Below are 23,154 nucleotides of genomic sequence, written 5' to 3'. Positions count from 1 at the left end.
TTTTTAATTCCCTTTAGGATTAGTTACCTAGTCTAAAAAAACTAAAAAAAGGCATTGTTCGCATCTTGCTCACAGGTATTATAATATGTTTTGTTCTTTTCCTTTTGCTCGCTTGCTGTAAAGTGCTCATACATAAAATTTGTACCTCCCCTTCCCCAGAAGTTCCTTTATACTCTCTTATTAATAATCCCAATTGCATAAAGCTTAATCACATTTTGTCTTTAAAGTATAAAAAAACTCTGCCAAAAGTTTGTTAAATGTTCTCAAAAAAGGGAATTGTTGGTGTCACTAGGCATAGCTACCAGGTAATTCGGGGGAGTGGAAGGCCATAATTGCCGATGAAACTCTCCTGCTCTGGGTCTAAGTGAGCCACAGTAACTCCATCTTGTGAACTTTCACCTATCTACGTGCTAACAGCCTATGCTAAAGCAGAATATGTAATGGTCAGCTTTTTCTAGCAAACAGCTGCAGTTTTGCTCGCACTAACAAAAACAGTAATAATAATGCAAAAAAAAAAGGGGGGGGGGGGAAGGCCTAATGCATAAAGCTTGCAAGGCCAAAAATAAGCCTATAAACAAAAATGTTTCTAACATGCACAATATGTACCTGCTATAACTACTATCAAATAAAAAAGATATAAAAAAAACCCAAAACAAAAAGCTTACTAAAAACAGCTTAAAATATATATAAAAAAGGCTTGCTTATATATGCTGTGCTTAATTTAAAACATGCCTGTCTCCCTGCACCACTTTAAAATCTCAAATAAACTTTGTTTGCTTCTCCACCCTGGTGTGTCTATTGGTGCGGCGCACACCGGGCAATGAACCCTGTTGCCCCCTCGGGGCCCTCTAGGCCGTCAACATTTTTGCTTGTGCCTTAAAGGCAGCTAGGTGCACTGGGTTAAAAGGAACATGAGAATACACTGGCACAATCTGGGCTGCACGATCTACATCAGGGGGTTGTGTGTTTACACAAGGCATCACTGATTTAAAGTTGAAGAGGCCGATAGTTCAATTCCAAACTGTGCTTGAAAGGAGGAACGTAAACCACAGCAATCTCAAGAGTGCTCCCCCATGCAATACCCACTTACTCTTCCTTTTAGCGGAGTATCTTTTTATAGTCCAGTAGCCAAATGCAAGTTTTTGGCAGTACCTTGTTTTAGTGTCCATACAATGTTGTTGGGGTTTTTTTTGGTTGTTGTTGTTATGTGTAGCGGGGTAGTCTCCTGCTCCTGCTTGGAAGGACTTAAAAGAGCCCTAGAAGAGGGCTGTGGCAGGGAAAAAGCTGGGTTGACTGGGGAAGCGGCCGCAGCTGGGCCACGCCCCAGTCAGACCATAGCTGGCCTGTATAAAAAGGCTGTGAGCCAGACGCCCAAGGCTCTCTCTGGTCTGAGAGGGAGCAGGGCCTGGCTGCCTAGCAGAAAGGGTACTAGGAGTGAAGCAGGGCTGGGGAAAGCCAGAGGAGCTGGGGAGCTCCTAGCTGGCAACTCCCCAGGCTGCAAGGGCTGGTTTAAGGCCTAAAAGGGTACTGGGTGGTAGAGGAAGGCAGCAGGTCTGAACTCCCTTGCCTGTGATAAGTGGCTTATACTGCAGTCTGCCCCAGGGAGTGGGGCTAGATGGTGACTGGCAGTGGCCCATAGGCTGAGGCAAGGTGGGGATAGAGGGTTGGGGGTTCCCCTGAGTGGGGAGACCTAGAGGAAGGGGCATCGGGGTCCGGGAGGGACACGGGGACCCAGCGGTAGCAGATCACCAGCCGACAGGGGGTGCTCTGATGGCTGGAGAGCTAATTCCCGAGACGACCAGCAGGAGGCACCGCAGGGGCGAGTCACTGCACATTTACATTATGGTTGTTGTTTTTGTGGATTCTGAATTTCAAGATCCTAAATTCAAAGAAACTATGACACCGCTTCACTGATGAGCATTTTGAAATATGAGCATTCATTACTACCCCCCTCCTAATTCACAAGCCAGGTCACAGTGAAACAATGTTGATTAGATTTTAATTATTTTTAAATGAAAACCTCACACTTATTTTATGGTATGGGACATAATTAGCTAGAAAGTACATATGTTATGTCTGTATTAGCTGTATATCTTGCTAGTATATCCATACATCCTCCACCCGAACCAAGACACAAAGTATATTTTTCTTGTACGCTCATTGCATGCTTATTTAACAAACTTACCTATTTACGCAGGAGAATTAATTTTTAGACAGTTATAAACATTAAAAAATTATAAACCAAACAGGTGGTCAGCTGTTTTCTTCATTCACCTTTTGTTTTCTTTTCTGCTTTTCACTGTTGATTTTCCATGCTAGCTATTGCTTCTTGGTTGCAATTCATAGGTCTTTTACCCTTCACTTAGTCTTAGCCTCCACACATGCAGCTGGCTGGTGAAAGACGTAAACATAGAGGACACCAATGAGGCACAAATACAAAAGAGCCATAAAGAAGAAATGAAGTCAAGGATTGCTGCAGATGCAAAGGACGGAAAAACTATTAGTAAGAAGCTACAAGCACCCAAAAGCAACCGTAAATCTCATCAGTGGTAGAGTGGCACCATCATCAATCAACATAAAGGAAGCACTTACAATTGGAATTCACCAAATGCTATTAGTAAGAAGCTACAAGCACCCAAAAGCAACCGTAAATCTCATCAGTGGTAGAGTGGCACCATCATCAATCAACATAAAGGAAGCACTTACAATTGGAATTCACCAAATGCTAGAATTTGAATGGAGCAAGCCACAGGGTTTTATGACACAATATCAAGAATAGTAGAGACACTGGCAGGGACAAAAAAGCCTGCTCAGATTGGTCCAACAAAGGTATTCACCTCTAACCTTATATATTCAAGAGGGACAGGACTACAAGCAAGATCACAAGAGGTTGACATCAAGAACATTTTGTCACGAGTTGGCTCCTGTAGGAATATCAATGTTCACTGGCAACATCCTTATACAACAAGGTTTTGGTACCAAAAGAGAAACTGGTGGGCATATCAGTATTTTCAGATCACACTGACATAATTGTCTTATTTTTGCACTTCCACCATGAACAGGGCCTAAGATTTTTAGTGATTATGCATCCAAGAGAGAAGTAATAGATGTTCTACTGCAGAGCCACACCGGAACATTGTACCAGGACTGTTAGCTGTCCGTGTACTCTCAAAGGTACTGTATCAACACTGAAGCTCAGCTCCTTACCTTGAACAACTGAAGTGTTTATAGAAAATGCAAACCAAGCACATCTTTGGCACATGTGTAGAAAAGTGCTTTGGATCCAGACGCACTATCACTTGATCCACAGTAGTATGGGATGGATACACAATGATGGTTCTAACCCTGTTTCAAAAAAACTGTACCAGACAATGTTGTGCTTGCTCTTCCAGATATTTTGAAATTAATCAAGTGCTTTTGTGAGGCGGATGCACCTTGCAAATCTATGAAATGTGTATGTAACAGTGCCAGACTGCCATGTATCATACACTGTGCACACTAAGGAGGTGTGGTGTGTTGCAATGACCTGACACAATCAGCTTTAGCATGTGCAGATGAAAATGGTGATGACAAGCAGTGACCTTTATTACGCATATTAGCACACTCAGCTATAGTTTGAATGAGAAAAAACAGTAGAAATCACTGATAATGATTCCAAAATGAAGTATTTGGTTAAAATTTTATTATTATAATTTTGCTGAATATATGTATCTATAATTTGTTGAACATTCATAGATTTATAGATTCTAGGACTGGAAGGGACCTCGAGAGGTCATCGAATCCAGTCCCCTGCCCGCATGGCAGGACCAAATACTGTCTAGACCATCCCTGATAAACATTTATCTAACCTACTCTTAAATATCTCCAGAGATGGAGATTCCACAACCTCCCTAGGCAATTTATTCCAGAGTTTAACCACCCTGACAATTAGGAACTTTTTCCTAATGTCCAACCTAGACCTCCCTTGCTGCAGTTTAAGCCCATTGCTTCTTGTTCTGTTCTTAGAGGCTAAGGTGAACAAGTTTTCTCCCTCCTCCTTATGACACCCTTTTAGATACCTGAAAACTGCTATCATTTCCAAACTAAACAAATCCAATTCCTTCAGCCTTCCTTCATAGGTCATGTTCTCAAGACCTTTAATCATTCTTGTTGCTCTTCTCTGGACCCTTTCCAATTTCTCCACATCTTTCTTGAAATGCGGTGCCTAGAACTGGACACAATACTCCAGCTGAGGCCTAACCAGAGCAGAGTAGAGCGGAAGAATGACTTCTCGTGTCTTGCTCACAACACACCTGTTAATACATCCCAGAATCATGTTTGCTTTTTTTGCAACAGCATCACACTGTTGACTCATATTTAGCTTGTGGTCCACTATAACCCCTAGATTCCATTCTGCCGTACTCCTTCCTAGAGAGTCTCTTCCCATTCTGTATGTGTGAAACTGATTTTTTCTTCCTAAGTGGAGCACTTTGCATTTGTCTTTGTTAAACTTCATCCTGTTTAACTCAGACCATTTCTCCAATTTGTCCAGATCATTTTGAATTATGACCCTGTCCTCCAAAGCAGTTGCAATTCCTCCCAGTTTGGTATCATCCGCAAACTTAATAAGCGTACTTTCTATGCCAATATCTAAGTCGTTAATGAAGATATTGAACAGAGCCGGTCCCCAAACAGACCCCTGTGGAACCCCATTGTTGACATGAAAAAGAGCAGTCACTGTACCAAGTGAAAATTGAGATCTGTGCTATGCTCAACTTCCCTCCTTTTATGCCCCCATTATTTAAAAAGGTATGATTTATTGATTGATATTGCACAGCTTAAATATATTCATTTCATGTATTAGAACTCTTCTGACTTTATTTTCTATGCCCCCAAATCATGCAAACTCTTATTTATAATGACTGAACTGAGGATGTTGCCTCTTTATTGGGATAATGGTATTTACTTAACCTTTGCTCAGGCCTAAGAGTTTTAGTTTTATTTAACTGAGAGCTCCACCCAAACTTTCAGCTAGGCTTGACATCAAGAATGTACAATGTGGATACGAAAGTAGCTGCGGAATGAACGACATAAATTGCCACCAGCCACGTATCAATCTGGATGCTTTTCCTTTGGTCATGTTGATTTGGAAGAGTTACATGCATAGCGAAAACAACTCTTCCATAAGAGAGACTCAGGGGCATCCATTTAAGATGAGCCAAACATGACAATTTAATTCATTGATCCACATTTCAATTTTTTCTGTAGTATCCATCCCTGTCGTAATTGATCACCTCACTTATATTCATTAAATCAGGAACTGAGCAACAAAGGGCTAGATTTTTAAAGGAATGTAGATGCACAGTGATGCGTATAGGTGCTTTTCAAAATCACACTAGGCACCTAGGTGCCAATCTGCATCTCTAGGCATCTAAACACCTTTAAAAATCCAGCCCCTCAAGGTCTCACAGTGAATCTATAGCAGAGCAAGGAACTGACCCTAATCCTCCTGCATTCCTGTCCAGTGCCTTAATCACAAGACCACCCTCTCCCCCGTCCCAATGCTTGGCGATATAGTTATTCCCTTAAATGTGTATTTTGATCTTCCTGGATTTTTATGTCTTTTCCTGTAACTATATTCAGTAAAGAAAAGGCCAGTTAGTAAGTCTTGCAATGTAACTGAAGTGTTGCCATCTTGTCTCAACAAACAAAATCAACATCAATCTCTAGAACAGTGGTTCTCAAACTTCATTACACCGTGATCCCCTTCTGACAACAACATTTATTACATGACCCTGCCTAGGGCTGAAGCCGAAGCCCAAGCCCCACTGCCCTGGTCAGGGATAAGAGGGGGCTGAAGCCCTAGCCTGAGCCCCACTGCCCTGGGCTTCGGCTTCAGTTCCAGAATCCAGTGAGTCTAACGCTGGCCCTGAAGACCCCATTACAATGGGCTCGCAACTCACAATTTGAGGTGCTCTAGAACAATTACAATAAACAAAAACAAAGTAGATTTTTTTCCCTTTTTATTAGCTAGATCCCTGGCAAGCAACCAAATGCCCAGTCTACTGAAAAGCCAGTTTAGAAAGACTAGATAGCAGGTGTCTAGTGGAAAGTACCTGATCAATAATTCACATACTGTTAGCCTGACTGTTCCATTGAAGCCACTTGAACTAAGGCAAAATGATAATTATTACGACGATCGTGTATGGGAGTGCTGCAAGAACGATTGGCATTGTACGCTGGGTACACGTAACACTGTCCCAACATGCTTACAGAGGAAAGATTGCTGAAAGGGGCATTATACTCACTTTCATTTTTGCATCTGCAAATTGTGGGAGCAAAAGAGGAAAGCCGGGAGGATGCCCCTTTCAAAACCAAGAATTCGTATTTGTTTAGTACATATGCCTCTTGTATAATGCCCCGTTGATGTCATCTGGACATCCATGTACCTGGCTGCACCTGTACATCAGATGTGTGTACGTGTCCAAGTGACATCAACTGTGTCCACAAATCAAGAAAACAAAGGTGGAGGCAGTGTTTTCAAAAGCTGGCCCTACAGGCGTGAGTCGCTACAATACAAAAGAGGATAAACCAGAACAAACAGAGGGCAGGATGTGGACTCGTTTCTGTTTTTTGTATCTCTTTAAAGTCATGAAGGACAAATGAAAAAAATGACTTGTTTAAAGAGTTCATGTTGACTTACTTCACAGACCACTGAGCATTCCTCTTCTTAGGGAGTCCAGGCCTAAAAGGCAAACCTAGGTAGGTGTATCACCGACTTCTTTTGCAGCTAACACTAACTAGTGGAGATATCAGATATCATCTCTGATTTAAAATAAACTGATGTCCGGTCAATGAGGGCCTGTTGAAGACTTTAAAAAACAATGTTACAACCAGTGAGAGAGAGAAAATCTAGATTGAAGCAGATTGACAAAATGATTTTTCATCAGAAGATGTTCGAGAATGGAATTTCTGATAAGAGAGAGACACCCCTTTACATCTCCCCCATTAATTCTTTAGACACTCACCTGGGATGGAGGAGACCTAGGTTCAAGACACTGCTCTACCTGACTTGACCCCATCCCAAATGTGTGCCCTAACCACCAAGCTACTGGCTTTTCTGGGATGTGCCATTCCCCCACCATTCCCTGTTGGAGCTGTCCCACCTTGTATATATAATAAAACATTAATTGGCCAGAGAGAGCAAGAGCGAGACAGACTGACTCAAGTGCTCTAACCACCAGGGCTATAATCTGGATGTGGGAGACACAAGGGCCTGAATATGAGCATCATAAATGATACTCTCAGCTGCTGGTATATAGAGTTAGATCTCTTTAGCCCAATGAATAATTATTTATACAAAGGGGAATAGCTTCAATTGGGTGGGGAGAAAAAGAGGGGGCGAGGGAGTAAGAAAGATTGACTGTATAACCTCGGATATTAGAGACACAGCTTCAAGACCTTGCATCTCCCAGCCAAGTGCCGAAACCAACTGGCTATTCTGGTGTGGTGGTCACTGTCTTTGGTTTTACACAAAAAAACTGAGAGGTCTATGTTTCATCCCAGTGTGGAATGGGAACAATTTTGAAATCGCAGATACTTTTACAGGACACGAAACTCATTGTCTACTCAGCTGTAGTAGCACATAGAATAATCTTGTTCTAAAATGATTGTTAGCATTTGGTCTTTTTAGTATGCCTAGATTCCTAGCTATGGTTGAGTGAGCCTCCTCAGAATAAGACAACCTAGTAATAAGTATTAGAGGGGTAGCCGTGTTAGTCTGAATCTGTAAAAAGCAACAGAGGGTCCTGTGGCACCTTTAAGACTAACAGAAGTATTGGGAGCATAAGCTTTCGTGGGTAAGAAGAAGTGAGGTTCTTACCCACGAAAGCTTATGCTCCCAATACTTCTGTTAGTCTTAAAGGTGCCACACTTAAAGTCTGTTGCTTTTAACCTAGTAATAGATATTTTAAGCTATGTTCTTTGGCCTTTGTGACTTACGTTTGTATTAAATTTACCAGCTATAACACTTCAAAGTCCTGTGCAATTGCTGCTGAACTGGAGTGTTGAAAACTTGAGGCTAGTACAGACTGGATTCAGGTGCCATTACAAACAGCAAACATTTTTGTGGTGCAGTATAAATACCTCATGGAAGTATCACTTCCAAATACAGGAAACACCACTATAAATTTAAGCAAGATGAAAGCTTTTTTCCCCCATGCCACATACTAATATACCATCCAAGTACCTCATATTCATACAAAAAAAACCTGTGAAGTGGGGAAGTATTTTTATCGCAATAGGAAACTGAGGCAGAGAGATTGTAGTGGCTTGCCTGAGGTTGCACAGGAAGTCAGACCTCAGGACCGTGATTTCCTGAGTCTCAGCCCTGCCTCTTACCGGCAACTACTGTCTCAGTGTTGACCAGAGCAGTCATGTAATGAATAAAAGGAGACGGATGAATGCCCTTAGAAATAGTAGATTTTCTTACTAAACTGCAATCAATCAATTGCTCTATGGACATGCACCTACAGACCACACCCAGCAATATTGTCAAACATCCTGGCTGTCCTAACGAACAGGAACATTACCAATGACAATCCCAAGTTCATCTATTTACCACCTAGTAAGTGATTAAATAAACAGCCTTCAGACAATTCTTCAAATGACATTATACAAACCCTACACAGAAAATATTTTGTGCTCTCTACACATATGATATTTCATACACTTTATGCACATGTACACTGGCATTCAGCTGAGGTTTATGATTTCTGTAAAACTTGCCTTACAACTTGACACACTCTCTGCAGCGTGTATAATTTTCTCCTACGTAGTCCATAGCTGCAAGGTCTTTATTTAAACAAATAAACTAAAAAAAGCCACAGGGGCAAGTTGCCTCTCATTTGCTCCCTTGTAACTCCACTGACTTAAATTGAACTACGGCCGTGTAAGTGAGAGGAGAAATGGACCCAGAGTTATTACATGGGGCGTGCTTATCAGGTTGATCACTACTTTCAAACCAGCCAGGAGGCTTTAATCTTACGCTTGCTGAAAAATCTGCTTGTACTCGATGAATTTGAACATTTGCCAGAATTTGGCTTTTATTCAGTGAGGTTTGGCCAATTTCACAATCAGAATGAAACTCTATGAAGTAGGAGACACTACAATCATCACCCTTTGGAAATCAACATGAGACTGATGGCAAATATAGTCATACTGGGCTCATGTGTGCCACAGCTCTAGCTGACCATGCAGGGGAGTAAGGCTAACCCACCACTCTTCTATATGCAGGCTTGGCAGGATTAGATTTTTATCAGTAAATGTCAATTTCTCCGTACACACACCATCAGCTGAAAAAAATATTTCCATTGATAATAATAGACATTTATAGCTAGGCAAAGTAAAAAAAAAATGCTGCTTGAGAACTATTATCATTTGATTTAAGGATAGTTACTTTGTCTTTTTTGATAGGGGATGTTGACAGTTTGTGTTTTAATGGTTATAAAGCTTTAACTTTTTGAATCTCAACATCTACTGTCATTACGTAATTGTCTGACCACGCCACCTGGTTTGATGCCCCTTCCTGCAATTGTGAAGATTTACATTGATAAAAATAGAAAAGTGCATCAATATTATCCAGCAAATTATAAAATATATATATAAATTATAATTCTAAAAAAGAAAATCAAAGTTCTTTCAAGCTTACTTAGATGGTAATACAGATCTTGCTTACATTGGGAGTCTGGGGAGCTGTTAAATGCCCCACACCTCACAAACCAGTGGGTGGGGAGAGACTGGAAGGAGGAAGGACAGGAAGTAGGTACATCCATAGTTCCATCTCCTATGCATTAGCCAGCAGAGCTGTGTTGGCATAGGGATGGAGTACACTGAGTGCATCTGGCCATGGGCTGATGAAGCATACACTCTGCCTTGTGCTATACTGGTGTAGGAACTGTGACTCTCAGGATTGCAAAGTTATATACAGGCAGAATACATGCCTGGTCCACCCTTTCTACAGAACTGTGTTCCACATGTGAAGGTCCACATTTGAAGCTAAGTGTGCCCAGTCCTCATGTGTGTGAAGATAAGGTCGAAAATGGAAACAGAGTATGAACCGATAGCGTGACATCTGCCCAAGTTTCAGGCTCTCTGAAGACAATTAATCTGAGACGGGTGAACGGCCCCATTCATCTCAGTAGCGTGGGAACTCTAAAACCTAAAGTTGACAAGAGAAAATAGCACCATTGTTAACTATTTCAATGCTGATCACTTTAAGCCATTCATGCAGCTAATGTGTTCCTCTCAAACTCTCTGCTGTACCTCCCCAGGTGTCAAAGCCCCAGCTATTCCCTGTGCCAAAACCTCTAGCATCCCCTGAACAGCTTCTATGATGTAGTTCTGCATTAGAGGTTCCAAAATGTGTGGCACATTGAAAACTGAAGATGTGGACATCAAGTCAAGCAACCTGACTGTAACATCAAAACAAATAACAGGAGATCCTGTTCTGATTGAACATGAGCTGTGGAGCCAGTGCTCATGGTCGGGGAAGCATGCAGAGCCCTCCTGGCTGTCCCTGAGCCCAGGACCCAGCGGGAGACATTGTCACTTCTGGGGAGCTATGCGGAGCCGGCTGGGTAGGGAGCCTGCCAGCCAGAGGCCTGGCAATCCTACAATATTGGGACAAATGGCGTCCCAATCATACATCGGTCTGGATGCGGGACATAGAGTTCAATATTGGGGCAGTCCTGATTTTATCGGGACATCTGGTCACCCTACATCATTGCCTTCCACTTCTGTGTGTGTTTGTCTAAATCCATCTGTTAGCTTTTGTTTTTTACTTACATTGCAAGCTTTTTTGGGAAGGGGCTGTATTTTTGTGCTCTATTTCTACAGCCCCTAGCACAATGGGGTCCTAGTCCATGAGCTCCCAGCTCCTGTGGCAACACCATCCTTCCACAGAATACACACCGCCTTACAATATGCATACACTAGACAAAGAACAGCATGTTTATATGAAACCTTGTATCTTAAGTCTCTCAATAGATTCTCAGTTTTAGGACTAGCACACATAGTGTATGAAAAGGCAAGGGACTAAGGTAATTTTTAAATCAAATATTGGACTAGAGATTACAGACCAGGCAATGGAATACCTTATCTGCACCAACACACTTAACCCTAGGTTCGGATAATCTTATGAGGAAAATAAATTGGCATTACTCAAATATTAGCAAGACAAAAGCATGACTTGTCAACCGAATGGCTTGTTTGGCCAGGACGTGTTCTGTTTTCGTCACCACAAAATGCAAATTATATTCCTTTCATGATGGCAATCCAATAACTAGGCCTGATCACTCTTGGCACTGCCAGAATGTTGTTATATCTCCCTAATATGCCTTCCGGGTACTTGTTGATATCAAGAATTGAAACAAAGCTTATGCTTTCAGCTGCCAAGTTACTGCAGCCCACTGGAAATATCTGTCTGCTCCTGGTTCATATCTGAAAACAGCAAATACTATAGTTGCAACTAAAATCTGAAAGTGCAACATCAGTGCCCTTGTTTTGCCTTAGCATGGATTTTGGACGTCAAACATCACATTCAAGGGCTCAAGCTTGCTCTCATGAAAGAGATGACTTGAACACAGTGTGTGTCTAAGTGCCTATAGGTGGAGAAAATACCAAATACTAAAGGGCTCTTTAATTTAGCAGTGAAAGGCATAACAAGCACCACTGGTTGGAAGTTAAAGTTAGAAACAAGACATGCATTTTTTAACAGCTCAGGTGATTAACCATTGGAACAAACTAGCAAAGGAAGAAGGTTTTTAGCTATCTAAAAAGCAAAAGGGATACATACAGGAAATGAAAGGAGGGGCATGTCACCAAAGAAATATATATGGGAATAGTGCAAGCGTGTAAAGACAAAATCAGGAAAGCCAGGGTAAAAAATCAGTTACAGCTGACCAGGAATGTTAGAGAAAACAAGAAGGGGTTCTTCAAATATGTTAGACAAAAAAAAAAAAAGATCAGGGATGGTGTGTGTCCACTGCTCAGTGGGGAAGGTGAGCTGGTTAGAGAAGATGATAGGAAGGCAGAGCTCCTCAATGCCTACTTTATTTCACCCTTCTCACAAAAAAATAACATGTGACCAGATGACTAACAAAGTTACCATAGACAATAAAGGAGAAGGGATGCAGAGCGGGATAAATAAAGAACACATCAGAGATCTTCTGACCAGTTTGAATGAATTCAAGTCAGTGGGGCCTGATGCTATTCACCTCAAGGTACTGAAGGAATTAGCTGAAGAAATCTCAGAGTCACTGGCAATAATATTTGCAAATTCATCACTGACAGGAGAGGTTCCAGAAAACTGGAGAAGGGCTAGCATAGAGCCCATCTTTAAAAAGGGCCTGTGGCAGAGCCAGGGGTTGAGCAGTGAGCACCCCCTGGCACACTGGAAAGTTGGCACCTGTAGCTCCAGTCCCAGAATCGGGGCCTATACAAGGAGCCGCATATTAACTTCTGAAGAGCCACATGCGGCTCCGGAGCCACAGGTTGGCCACCCCTGGTTTAGACACAATATATCATGCATCTTCGCAGGGAGTTAGACTAGATGACCCTTGTGGTCCTTTCTAACCCTACAATTCTATAAGTTGTGGGATTTTCCATCTCTTGATGTCTTCAGATCAAGGCTGGATGTCTTTCTCAGGATATGCTTTTAGTAAACTAGAAGTGATTGGACTCAATACAGGGATAACTGGATGAAATTCTATGACCTGTGTTATACAGGAGTTAAGACTAGGTGATCTAATGTTCCCTTCTGGGCTTAAAATCCATGAATCTGTTAAGCTAATCACAAAATTATTATTGACTTCAATGGGAGCAATGCTATGTCCTAGATCATTTCCCTAATTTTTACTGTCTCTACAGGAATCCTTATTGAGGTTGCAGGAACAAACCATCCTGATGTGTAGAAAGAATAGTAAATATGGCAGGCGACCAGCTTGGCTTAACAGTGAAATCCTTGCTGATCTTAAACACAAAAAAGAAGCTTACAAGAAGTGGAAGATTGGACAAATGACCAGGAAGGAGTATAAAAATATTGCTCAGGCATGCAGGAGTGAAATCAGGAAGGACAAATCATCCTTGGAGTTGCAGCTAGCAAGAGATGTTAAGAGTAACAAGAAGGGTTTCTTCAGGTATGTTAGCAACAAGAAGAAAGTCAAGGAAAGTGTGGGCCCCTTACTGAATGAGGGAGGCAACCTAGTGACAGAAGGTGTGGAAAAAGCTAATGTACTCAATGCTTTTTTTGCCTCTGTCTTCACGAACAAGGTCAGCTCCCAGACTGCTGCACTGAGCAGCACAGTATGGGGAGGAGGTGACCAGCCCTCTGTGGAGAAAGAAGTGGTTTGGGACTATTTAGAAAAGCTGGATGAGCACAAATCCATGGGGCTGGATCCGAGGGTGCTAAAGGAGTTGGCGGATGTGATTGCAGAGCCATTGGCCATTATCTTTGAAAACTCATGGTGATCGGGGGAGGTCCCACATGACTGGAAAAAGGCTAATGTAGTGCCATCTTTAAAAAAGAGAAAAAGGAGGATCCGGGGAACTACAGGCCAGTCAGCCTCACCTCAGTCCCTGGAAAAATCATGGAGCAGGTCCTCAAGCAATCAATTCTGAAGCACTTAGAGGTGAGGAAAGTGATTGGGAACAGTCATCATGGATTCACCAAGGGCAAGTCATACCTGACTAACCTAATTGCCTTCTATGAGGAGATAACTAGCTCTGTGGATGAGGGGAAAGCAGTGGATGTGTTATTCCTTGACTTTAGCAAAGCTTTTGATATGGTCTCCCACAGTATTCTTGCCGGCAAGTTAAAGAAGTATGGGCTGGATGAATGGACTATAAGGTGGATAGAAAGCTGACTAGATTGTCGGGCTCAACGGGTAGTGATCAATGGCTCCATGTCTAGTTGGCAGCCGATATCAAGCGGAGTGCACCAAAAGTCGGTCCTGGGGCTGGTTTTGTTCAATTTCTTCATTAATAATCTGGAGGATGGCGTGGATTGCACTCTCAGCAAGTTTGCAGATGACACTAAAATGGGAGGAGTGGTAGATACGCTGGAGGGTAGAGCTAGGATACAGAGGGACCTAGACAAATTAGAGGATTGGTCCAAAAGAAACCTGATGAAGTTCAAGAAGGACAAGTGCAGAATCCTGCACTTAGGATGGAAGAATCCCATGCACTGCTACAGACTAGGGACCGAATGGCTAGGCAGCAGTTCTGCAGAAAAGGATCTAGGGGTTACAGTGGACAAGAAGCTGGATATGAGTTGACAGTGTGCCCTTGTTGCCAAGAAGGCTAACGGCATTTTGGGCTGTGCAAGGGGCATTGCTAGCAGATCGAAGGATGTGAGCATTCCCCTCTATTCGACATTGGTGAGGCCTCATTTGGAGTACTGTGTCCAGTTTTGGGCCCCACACTACAAGAAGGATGTGGAAAAATTGGAAAGAGTCCAGCAGAGGGCATATTAGGGGGCTGGAGCATGCGACTTATGGGGAGAGGCTGAGGGAACTGGGGTTATTTAGTCTTCAGAAGAGAAGAATGAGGGGGGATTTAATAGCCGCTTTCAACTACCTGAGGATGGATCTGGACTGTTCTCAGTGATACCAGATGACAGAAAAAGGAGTAATGGTCTCAAGTTGCAGTGGGGGAGGGTTAGGTTGGACATTAGGAAAAACGTTTTCACTAGGAGGGTAGTGAAGCAGTGGAATGGGTTACCTAGTGGTGGTGCAATCTCCTTCCTTAGAGGTTTTTTTAAGGTCAGGCTTGACAAAGCCCTGGCTGGGATGATTTAGTTGGGTTGGTCCTGCTGTGAGCAGGGGGTTGGACTAGATGTCCTCCTGAGGTCCCTTCCAACCCTGATATTCTATGATTCTATGTAGGGCCGGCTCTACTGTTTTTGCTGCCCCAAGCAGCGCGCCGAATTGCCGCCACAGACGGTAGGGGCTGTCCGTGTGCCATTAGGGCGGTACGTGCATTTCCGCGACGGCGGCAATTCGGCGGCAGCTTCTGTCTTCAGCCGGAAGACAGAAGCTCCCGAATTGCCGCTGCGGGCAGCTGAACATAGAATTGGCCGCCGCCGTGGAAACACGTGTGCCGCCCTAACGGCACACGGACACCCCCCGCCATCTGCGGCGGCAATTCGGCGCGCTGTTTGGAGCGGAAAAACACACGGACTGCCGCCCTTTGGAGATGGCCGCCCCAAGCACCTGCTTGGAATGCTGGTGCCTGGAGCCGGCCCTGATTCTATGATTTTGTGAACAATATTTCTGCTTTGTAATTTGAGTGACAGATATATAAAAGGACAATGATGTAAAAATAGGACAAAAATATTGATTTTTAGTATGTTAACCTTGCTCACTAAAAGGAGGTGTTGTTGTAACACTGACAAACCCTGGTTGCTGGTGGGCAGGACCGAACCTGGACCTCTAGAGCTTAGTGTATGAACCTCTACTGCATGAGCTAAAAGCCAACTGGCTGTTAGCTAAGGCTATAGAGGAGACTCAATCTCTCTGTCTAAGTGGTCTTGGTGCCACTAGATGGGACAGAACACCACACCCAGGAGGTGTGTGAGTTACACTATCACTATACTAAACTTGACAGTAGAAGAGGAAAATTCTTTGCAAAGAAAACCTTTGGGTTGTTGGCTATATTTACTCCTAAAGATGGAGCTCACAATGGGCTCTCTTAAATAGAAGACATGAATTAGCAGGAGCCTCTGAGTTAGAAGGAGATGTTCAAGTGAAAGAGACTTAATCTGTGACCTACATCATGTCATCACAGGATTATTAGAAGGTCTCCTACCCCAGCTCTATCCAATAGTTCTCCACACCCTTGTACTATAATCTCCATGTCTCCTCCAGCAGGCAGAAGGGTTCCAGCAATTCTGTTTTCACCAACAAGCAAAACCAGGACTGACGGAATGTGCCAAGATGTGGGCACAGGCCGATTTTATGCTCATGCCTATCTGGGGTCATTTCCGGATGCTGTTACAGACTTCTTATGTGACTCTGGAAAAGTCACTTAATCTCTCAGCTCCTTTTCCATAAAGCGAGGGAGGTAATATTTTCCCCACCCTTTCTCAGTCTTCTTTATTTAGATTGTAAACTCTTTGGGGCAGGGGCTATCTCCCACTATGTGTATGTATGATGCCTAACACAACAGAACCCCAATCACAAGGACTCCTCCTTGTTTTTCCAATCTCTACTGTAATACAAATAAATATATAATGCAGAACTCCCACTGGATGCAGTGGGATTTTCACATGCAAAAGAACTACAGAATCAGCCCCAGGCCCTATAATTAGCCTTCTCACATTACTCTACATCCAGAAATATTCTTTGATTTGTTTTTAAGTCCTTGCAAATGACCCTGTGAAACTAAAGGTATGTCCAGACTACTCGCCGTATCGGCGGGTAGTGATCGATTTATCGTGAATCGATATATCGCGTCTCGTTAAGACGCGATATATCGATCCCTGAACGCGCTCCCCGTTGACTCCAGAACTCCACTGGAGCGAGCGGTGGTAGCAGAATCGACAGGGGAGCCACGGCCATCGATCCCGCGCTGTGAGTACGGGAGGTAAGTCGGAATACGATATGTCGACTTCAGCTACGGTATTCCCGTAGCTGAAGTTGTGTATCTTACATCGACACCCACCCGCTCCCAGTGTAGACCAGGCCTAAACTGAAACTACAATTAGAAAAAGATGTGATCACATCATTCTGAACAACAGGCATTTTAACAGCAGTGAAGTGGCTCCATCTAGTGGAACCGGATTGAGTTTACATATAGTAGGTGAAATCCTGGCTCGACTGAAGTCAATGGGAATTTAGTCATTGTCAGTGTTTCTCCTCATCGTCTCTGATTGCAAAATGCTTTCTGTACACAGAAGGCAAGAGGCACACTACACTGGAGCAAATCCTTTGATTGTCATCGTTTCTCTATCCCACAGTACCTCTCATCTGCACTTGAGGGCAAGACACGTCACTTATTTAAAAGAAAACTGCACCCGTTTTACTCAGATTCCCCAGAAATCATCTATTATGCCAAGTCTGTCTCTGCTGATATTATTCAGATACTTAGGTACCATGGCAAAGGTGTCATCATGGATTTTCATGACAAAGGAAATATACTATTCTGTCCCTTCTTCCATTTAAAAAAAATATCCTGCTTTTCTTTAGATTAGGGGATTTGGGCTTCTTTGCCATGTTTAAAAATAGTCAAATAAGTTTGCCTGAAGGCAAAGCGTCCAGTCTAGCTGTAAAAAGGCACCATTGATGGCAGAAATCAATCACTTGCCTTGCCAACCCGGGCTGGTTTTCACCCTCTCCCAAGCTGGAGTCCTGGATGACCTGCATTGGCATGCTTCCCAACCACCTGGTGGCCTTACATACCCAGGCTACTCCACCTCAGCCTCGGAGTCTCCCCTACCCACCAGGTAGGGTGCCCCTCCTAGTCAGTGTCCTCAGCATCTCACAGTGTGGGGAGTCCCTCCTCCTCTTACCTTCCCATCCTGCATTGGCAATTTAGTATAGTGCGGCCATGGGATTAGGAGGCTCCATCCACCCCTGCTCTGACACCCCTTGCCAACACCACTCCAGCCCTGCAGTGATCTGTTTCTTCTCATGCCCTGGCACTCCATTCAGGTCTCTTATAGCCAACCTGCACCTCGCTGTAACAGACTTCCACCAAACAATAACCCAGCGACCTCACACCAGGTTTTCAGCCTGACACTGGGATCAATAGTCCTTACACCCTTGTAACACCTTCCTCAGAGGCTGATGGGGGGACCCAGCCACCCATCCCCTGGGTTCCTGCCAAGGGATCCTGTAGCAAGCAAGGTCTGCTTCCTCAGACTCCTTGCTTCCTCCCTCAACCCTTCCTACCTTGGCCTGTGTATAGATCCTTAGCCACAGCTCCCTGACTTCTGGCTCTTGTACAGAAAAATGCCACTCAGGAGATCCAGCTCCTTGTCTGCCTCACCTCAGGGTTTGTTTGTGTCCCTCTCTACTGGATCTTTGCCAGAGCTCCCTTCTCAGGAGAGGATTCCCAGGCCTACTTTCCCCTGAGCCTCCTACCTACCATCTACTGCTCTGAGGTCCTTCCTTTATCAGTCAGGCAGCTCCTCTCCAGCTGGGCTTAAGACTAAACTGGGTCTGGCCCACCTCCAGTGCAACCAGATGCACTAACTGTTCTCTGGCTCCAGTCACTCCTTTCACCACCAGTGTTGGGTACACATCCCATCAGAGGTGTATATCTATCGGCTGCACTGAGCCACTACTTGGAGCTCATCTTGTTTGTTTTGGTTAGGTGTAAACTAATTTAAGTGCATCCTTGCTGAACCCCCAGTGAGATGATTGCCCACTGAAGTGCATTCAATAAAGAGCTACGTCTGCCAAACCTACCATCACCTCCTTTTCCCCTCTTGCTGTGATGCTGCTCTGTATATAAAGTGGTGCTAGGGACACCAATCAGGAATTCTCTCTCCCAGTGGCTCCCTATCTCTGACTCCTTATCTTGACCTGCAGAGCAGAGGTCAGGAGTGGTAGTGTGCTTGTAAGGCCAAGTTGCCTTTTGCAGGATGGTTCTGATTTCATTTTGTTCTTTCTTGGGATCCCATCACAGGTGTCACAGTTCAGGGTAACTGCACCTGTCTTCCCCTCTATGGCCTATCAAGGGCACCCGCTGTAGACCTCTGGCTCCCCAGCAATGTCGATCTTGGGTGGAGACATACATTTGTCTCCCTCCTGATTGGGGTATTTCTAGGCCGCACAGCTCCCTGTCTACACTGTGATGTCCCCAGCTAAAGACTGATAGTCTAAGCAGGCTTGCCTTACCTTCTCGTCAGAATTGGTGAACACCGTTAAGTTATCACGTAGTTTTCTAAGCAAGCACATTTTATTCTTAAGGTGAAATCACTACAGAGAAAATAGTCAAAAAGACAATTAAATAACCTACAGGTGGTCTAATAAGCTCACCCAAGGTCACCCCAACTCCAACATGGGCTGTGGCAGGTGAGGAGTCCCTCAAACAGGTTTTTTTTGTGTGGTTTTAAGTTCATCATACCCTTTGCTCAGAGCAAGGCACAGTCTCATGGGGCCTCTCTAGGCCAAGTCCTTTCAACCCTTCACTCAGGATCAGGGCCCTTCATGGACCAGAGGTCCTGCCCATTTGCTGGATCAGGAAGAAGGCCCCGAGTCAGTTTAAATTCAGGCTATTTAACTAAGTCCTTTCTTTGTCTGCTGGGTCCCTGGAGAATCCAGTCTGAACCAGTATATGTGAGCCTCTGCTCAGGAAGTGGTAGCTCTCTGGAGACATTATAACTTGAATGCATTTGTCTAAATCCCGCCCCCTTCTTCCCCGCTCCCCCCACGCCCCCCTCACTCAACCTCCATCCCTCCACACACTGTTCTTAGTTCCTGGAGGGCTGTGGTCCCCCTCCCCCAGGGAAGTCCATATAATCCCTCAAAAACACATAAACATTTGCATTTTTAATACAATGAACTCCTAAAATACTTAAACTTCATTCAATAAGCTTTGTCCAGGATATTGTCATATCTGTCACAGTGGGCTCCAGGTCCCTTCCCACCTGAGCACATAAGCCAGAGCAGTTGGGGGTTAGCATCCCTTCCATGCTATGGGCTTGATTTCCTCAGCGTGCTGCTGGGCAAAGGCCTCACAGAGATGGCTGGTACCTAGAACCTCAGGTGACTATTGCTTCTAGAATCCATGAGGAGCTCCTGTTCTGAGCTCTTCAGTCAGCTAGAAGACTGCAGGGAGAAGCTCGTGCCACTGTTTTCAACGGAAAACCAGAGTGAACTTTGATTCTCGCCTGTGCAGTGCATCCACTTTAGATCAGCGCCTTGGTACAGATAATATTTGAAATGATAACGGCGGTACCGTAACTCAAAAATGTTAATGACATAATCAGTTCAAATTTTGCATATGAAACACAGGGAGAAGGGGTCCTGTTTGCCTGCCAGCTACAAACTGAATATCAAGACTTTCTCCAGAGCTCAAGACATTTTTAAAATGAAAACACCTTTTGTCCATGACACTGTCACATAATTACAAAATCAGTGCTTCATACAGTTTGGTAGGTGAGATTAAACAAACAACTACCCAGCATCTGTTTTTGAGGGGTAGGACTGCAGGGTGTACTTCTACGGAAAACTTTATCCATAAATCCTATGCAAATCTCTGTCACTTAGGCTATGTCATCCCTGCAGAAAAGGTGTAGTCTTTATATTGAGACAGCTAACTCAAGACAAAAACCGAGTGGGGACAAGGTGTTGTATTTTTTACCTGGACATAGCTAGAAAAGGTAAACTAGAGGTGGGGGATACAGGTTTGACCTCAGTTAGCTACACAGAGTTTAAAATGAATTGTTCCTTGTTTCCACTAGGATTTTACATCAGGATAGTTATCTTGATATTACAAAAGCATACCTCTCTTCCCCCCACCCCGACTAAAAACAAGCACTCAATATTGTTGCACTTGTCCTGCTCTGTAGAAAATGTTTCCATTCTGTTCTTACAACACTCACCGTGTTGTAATAATTCCCCTAATAAGTTTATTATGGTTTAGCATGACTCAGTTTCCACACTACCATTCCTTTATTAGTCCAAAGGCCACTTGGTATTGGTTACATCCAAAATACCAATATGAACATATACATGTTTACATTCTATACCATAGCAACACATTTATAAGCATTGGCCAAAATGTTTCAACAGGATCAGGCCTGGGAGATACTTTTCCATAATGATGTGACTCCAGATCATAGAATACCAGGGTTGGAAGGGACCTGAGGAGATCATCTAGTCCAAACCCTGATAGATTTTTGCCCCAGACCCCTAAATGGCCCCTTCAAGGATTGAACTCACAACCCTAGGTTTAGGAGGCCAATGCTCAAACCACTAAGCTATCCCTCCACCCAGATGGTAAGGAAGATAGTCATCAGGGCCAGCTTTAGGCCAATTTCCCCGAATCGAGCCCCACGCCTAAGAGAGCCCTGCGCCCTAAAGAAGAGCGCCTAACTTAGGCGCCTTTTTAATTTTTTTACTCACCTGGCGGTGGTCCTGGTCTTCGGCGGCACTTCGGCGGCGGGTCCTTCACTCACTTTGGGTCTTCAGCGGCATTTCGGCGGCGGGTCCTTCAGTGCCGCGGAAGACCCGGAGTGAGTGAAGGACCTGCCGCCAAAGTGCCGCTGAAGACCCGGACTGCCGCTGGGTATTTGCATCAGGCCCCACACATCCTAAAGCCAGCCCTGATAGTCATCATCATCATGTTCCCATTACACCTCTGGCGTTTAGGGCAGCGATGAAACTCCTCCACTCCTGTCTGTTTCTGGCAAGTCTTTCAATGGTTCCCCAGCTGTGCCCCAGGTTTTTCAGCTCGGCTTCCACAGCTCTTCACCATGTTGTTTTCGGGTTGCCTCATTTTCACTTGCCTTCAGGTATCCATCTTATTGCTACTCTGGTGATTGAATCAGTTTCCATCCAAAGCCTCCTGGCAATGATGATGCTCAGATCTTCTTGGCTGCACGGTGTCAATAGATCCTGGTTCGAGATTGTTCTCAGTCAAAAGATACGGAGGATTTTTCTGAGGCAGGTTGTATGGAATGAAGACAGTTTGGACATGCCATACTTTCTCATTCCCCAGCATTCTGCACTATAAAATAATGTTGAAAGTACCAGCTCTGATAAATCTTTAATTTGGTTTTGGTGTTGTATTTTGATGATTTCCAGACTGTATTTAAGCTCCTGAAGGTGTTCCTGGCTTTATTGATTTTGTTCCGGATGTCCTGGCTTGTTCTACTGTCCTGGCTGATGGTGCTGCCCAAGTATGTGAATGTTTCTACATTAATGAGCCTGTAATGGAGGGAGGGACAGCTCAGTGGTTTGAGCATTGGTCTGCTAAACCCAGGCTTGTGAGTTCAATCCTTAAGGGGGCCACTTAGGGATCTGGGGTGAAAATCAGTACTTGGTCCTGTTAGTGAAGGCAGGGGGCTGGACTCAATGACCCTTCAGGGTCCCTTCTAGTTCTGTGAGACAGACAGATATATATCATTATTATAATCCTTTATCTGTACTGGTGATGGTGAGACAATATGAAAGGTCATGATATCTGTCTTGTTGCGATTGATTTTCAGTCCAATTTGCTGGCTGAATGCATTAAGTCAAGTTGTTTTTTCTTGTATATGGTGTTGGGTATGTGATAGGAGAGCGAGATCATCTGCAAAGTCCAGGTCTTCAAGGGATGAGAAGAGTGTTCATTTAATGCCTCTTGGCATGTCTTCTGTTGTACTCTGCATTACCCAGTCAATGGCAATGGTGAAGAGGATTGCAGACATGACTACTAACAACAGAAAAAGAACAAGAAATACGCTGGAGAGGGCATTTCAAAGAATTGCTGAACAGAGAGCCACCTATAGAGGAAGCAAACATTCAGGAGGCAAAAGAAGATCTTGATATCAACACAGACACCTCAACTAAGGAAGAGATCATTCAAGCCATCAAATCCTTAAAACAGTGGTTCCCAAACTTGTTCCGCCGCTTGTGCAGGGAAAGTGGCGCTGGCCGAGGGACGTACTGGCCGCCGCTTCCAGCAGCTCCCATTGGCCTGGAGCAGCAAACTGCGGCCACTAGGAGCCGCGATCAGCCGGACCTGCGGACGCGGCAGGTAAACAAACTGGCCTGGCCCACCAGGGGCTGTCCCTGCACAAGCGGCGGAACAAGTTTGGGAACCACTGCCTTAAAAATAGGAAAGCTCCTGGCAAGGATAACTTGAATGCAGTGGAATGGTAGTGGAAACCCCTAAAAACCTTGCTTTTTATACCCGATAAACAGATCTTCATTGCTGGTTACTGGACCTTAGCTAAAGACAGAAGAAGCAGTTTAAGGGTGACCCCTGCTGACTTCAAGGTTTTCTTCTTTCCTCACTTTGCCAGATTTCTCCTTAATTGCTGGATTAAGCATTTCTTTTTAAGCAAACCCTATATAACCAATTATTTACTGCACCTGGTGCCCAACTAGCCATATTTTCTTTATGTCTATTGCCTTTGACCAAACCTTATATAATGCTGGTATTTTAGTATAACACAAACAACTC

At 44.0% G+C, this 23,154-nt stretch overlaps 1 long non-coding RNA gene across 3 annotated transcripts in view; it reads right to left on the bottom strand.

The window, feature by feature from the left end:
- LOC135982161 (uncharacterized) overlaps positions 1-23,154 on the bottom strand; it is a 61,416-nt gene that overhangs the window by 7,801 nt on the left and 30,461 nt on the right. Inside the window, exon 2 of one of the 3 annotated variants that reach the window (XR_010599358.1) lies at positions 2,275-2,391. The exons of 1 other annotated variant lie outside the window; for it this stretch is intronic. This is a non-coding gene — a long non-coding RNA (uncharacterized LOC135982161). Of the gene's footprint in view, positions 1-2,274; positions 2,474-23,154 lie in introns of all 3 variants that reach the window. One more of the 3 variants, XR_010599359.1, reaches the window with a different exon arrangement.

The sequence above is a fragment of the Chrysemys picta genome, chromosome 3 (genome assembly GCF_011386835.1).
Source record: "Chrysemys picta bellii isolate R12L10 chromosome 3, ASM1138683v2, whole genome shotgun sequence".
Classification (NCBI taxonomy): Eukaryota; Metazoa; Chordata; order Testudines; family Emydidae; genus Chrysemys; species Chrysemys picta.
Note: the sequence above shows the minus strand (reverse complement) of the source record. Positions and strands in the feature narration are given on the sequence as shown.